Source organism: Peromyscus maniculatus, chromosome 8, assembly GCF_049852395.1.
Source record: "Peromyscus maniculatus bairdii isolate BWxNUB_F1_BW_parent chromosome 8, HU_Pman_BW_mat_3.1, whole genome shotgun sequence".
NCBI lineage: Eukaryota > Metazoa > Chordata > Mammalia > Rodentia > Cricetidae > Peromyscus > Peromyscus maniculatus.
Window position 1 is genome coordinate 69,500,958 of NC_134859.1, and position 3,531 is coordinate 69,504,488.

The 3,531-nt window shown below is 46.2% G+C and overlaps 1 pseudogene; it reads right to left on the bottom strand.

Annotated features, from left to right (window-relative positions):
- Positions 1 to 1,886: 1,886 nt before the first annotated feature.
- LOC143266778 (E3 ubiquitin-protein ligase RBBP6 pseudogene) lies at positions 1,887 to 3,088 on the bottom strand (annotated as a pseudogene).
- Between the last annotated feature and the right edge of the window lie 443 nt (positions 3,089 to 3,531).

Sequence of the window (3,531 nt, forward strand, 5' to 3'; positions counted from 1 at the left end):
CTCAAACATGATTTAGGACATTCCTTGAAAAGTAAAGTATCTGATTTCACGTATTTAAAATTTCAGTGGTAAACTGATCAGTACAGTTTTACCTTGGTACGCTGCCCCTAAGCCTTGAGCAAGAGCCTTCACTAGGTCCCTTGCTGTCTTGGTTGTCAAATAATAGTTTCTGGGGTAACTTATTATCGAACTAGAATCATATAGAGCCACTGCCCTATGACCCAAGTATGTTATCTTTATCGCAAAACCTATGTTCCCGGTGTAACCACCAAGATTTACCAGCATCTGCTTTAAAGTTAGCGCAGTTTGTTTACAATAGTTCTTTAACTTAGCACCTAGATCTGTCAGAACAGTGCTGTCGCCTTCCAACTCCTCATCTCCCCGGATAAAGCTGTGCAGGGTCAGGAGACTGTCCTGAGAAATATGAAGCACGTCCAAGATGACTTCTTGCTTCTCTGGCAAGTCAATACGCAAAGCCCAGCTCTTAGAGATGACCAGTGTTCCTTGACGAAGTGAGCCCACCTCTGTATGAAGAAACTCCTCATGTTTTTCATGTTCTGAGAAGAATTCCATGAAGAGGGCTTCTGGAGAGCATGTCACTTTTCTAGACACCACTAGAAAAATAAATAAATATACAAATTAAAAAGGAAAATGTCAGAAATGTACTGTGTGAGCCATCACCAAGCAGCTAGTAAGTCCCATACTGCCTCACAACCCAGAAGGTGAACACACAGATACCAAACAATAATCCAAGAACTAGAGGGCGGCAGGTGCACAGGAGACTGAGAAACTCAGGCTCTGCCTTGGAAGGAACTACACACACACACCCCTGCCTTTTCCATAACATGGTGCATCAGAAGCTTGCTGTGGGCAAGTCCATGAATGAGAAGAGTCAGGAGAGCAAGGGAGAGACCTAATGCTGAAGATGGGAAAAGTCAGACATCAGGAAGCACCAAAGAGGTGATGAGACTGGGGAAAGCATGGAGAAAAAGGAAGGCTCCACAGAGCAAAGGAGGGAGCAGAGCACATTCTTGGAGCTCCAGGTATGGGGAGAGGATGCCTCAGAGGAGACCACAAGGCAGGCCAGGCTTCCCTGGTGAGCATAGACTGGCAATTACAGCCAGAGTGTAAACCCATGGTTCTTGAAAATCTTGTATCCAGTACAGGAATTTGAAGTGACACTGTTGCCTTCTATTTGGAAGGTGAGCATTGGAGAGAAAGTCCATTTTGTCTATCCTCCTGGGTCAGAATGTTATATGTAGACTGGTGCTATCTCACTGTTATGCACAGGCATGTGCTGGAATAATGGTGTGGACTGGCTTCTGTTTGAAACAAAGTTAATTTAGGGACCTGTAAACGAACATCAATCCCAGTGCAGGAACCATGGAGATAGATTTCAACACTGAGCCCTGTTCAAGCAAGGAGGCTTGAACATAGTCATAACAACCAACACAGGGAGCCAGAGTGAAATTACCTGGGAGGTGATCACTCTGTTGCTGAATCCCTGGAATGTCATCAGCACACCAGCTCCAGGGACAGAGGGGTGGGATGCTTGACTGAAGGGTCCATTTATCTTTTCGCCTGGAAAACCTGAGAAGAGAAATAGTAACTTTAAATTTTGCCCAGGCCATACTGTTCACGAACTGGTGCAATGTGTAATAAAAGTCTCAGTTGAACTGTGTTTTCCTAAGAGAAAATGGGGTTAGATATTCAGGTTAGATTTTGAGGTCCAATACAATCTCTAAATTAAGTTTTGATGGTACTGAATTGCTCTACACTGCACTTACAGAAAACCTAACAGCAAAAAGGGCACTAATAGTAATTGAATGTACTAATCACTAAGTAGGTCTGTTTAACTTTGTGCTTTTTAAAATTGAGACAGGGTTTCACATAGACCCTTTTCCTGAGTAAGAGCCCCAGTGGCAACTGAGGAGGCTCCCTTAGAATGTTCTGCTTCCAGCGCTGCAGCTGGCAATAATTTATCACCCGAGTCCCGAAAAGGGCCGTCTGACTTTTCCGAATGGACTGGGATAGACACTGTCGCAGTCAAATCCGGTACCGGAGCTGGGGCAGAAGATGGAGTTCCAGGCACAGAGGGTGCCAAGGGAGCCGGACTTGAAGTTAACGAAGATACAGAGGGAGCTGGGAGAGCTGAGGAAGACTTCACTGGGATCCTCAGAGGATCCAGCTGTCTCCGTAACAAAGTTCTCGCCAGAGGCTGGGGGCTCTTCTGAAGGAGTGGTCTTGGTGGTGGTATTGGGGGTGGGGGTGGAGGGAACTGTTGGCGAGGTCCTCTGTTATAGCCAGTTCCATTTTCGAAGTTACTAACAGCCTGTCGTAAACACTTGTTGGCAGTTAAAGCATCCGGAGAAACATGGTTCTGATGACATGTTGGACATGTATGTTCATCTGATTCCAGGAGTGCTGTCCTAATGCATTCATCACAATACCTGTTTCCACAGCAGGGAATGATAACAGCATCCACCATGATGTCCTTGCAGATGAGGCACAGGAGCTCCTCCGGGATAGGTGTTTTTTCTTCTTCTTCTTCTTCTTCTTCTTCTTCTTCTTCTTCTTCTTCTTCTTCTTCTTCTTCTTCTTCTTCTTCTTCTTCTTCTTCTTCTGAAGATGACGATGACAAGGACGGTTTCTCTGGGAAGAAGGGTGGCTTCTCTTTCTTCCCGATCACATAGGCCTCTGCATCTAGGGTCGGTATTGCGTATTTTCCAGAGTTGGTGAGCATCGCACCTTTCGTGTTAGGATCTTTCACCTCAGTCAGAAAACTGGTAGGAATTCCAGTGCTCCTTCTGATTCTCCGGCCAGATTCAAGGTTCTTATCCCCGTTTGTTGGGCAACTCTTAATATGATGACCAGGGACACCACAACGAAAACAGGTATAAGATGGAGGTGGTGGACCCAGAGGTTTCTTCACGGAACTGCCTGGGTCGTATTCTCGGCCACATTGCCACATCATCGCTTTGATTTTATCTTCCTCCGAAGCATTGGCTTCAGCCAGATTGGCAGTCTCTGTAAGCTGGGCCAGAGAAATGGATGCAGAAGAGTCATCGGTTGCCTGTGTGGTTCCCATCACTGGTCCAGTTCCACTTAGAGCGTGTGTCTTACTTGCCGACTTAACGCCTCCACTAGGAATTCTTCTGACAATCACAGATGAGTTCTTAGGAATTGGCGCATCGTCATCTGTATATTCTTCTTGCGTCTCTGCGTTGAAGATGCGCAGGTCGCTATTGGCAGCTTTCAGCTTTTCTCTGCCCATAATCTGCTTCTTTAAGTCGCAGAGGGAGATTTGGAGCCCATCAAAGATGATCATGTCGTAGTTGAGTTTAGAGGAAAATTTATAGTGCACACAGGGCATGCTGGCAGAGGATTCTGTGGGCCAGGCCCTGCTCAGAGCCCTGATGTTTGCAGCTGGGTCTCAAGTAGACCCCGGGACCTTGATTGATCTCCTGTCTTCAAAGATGCTGCCTCAGAATAGAGCTAGCTCTTGGGGTAGAGTGTGAGACTCTTATGTCC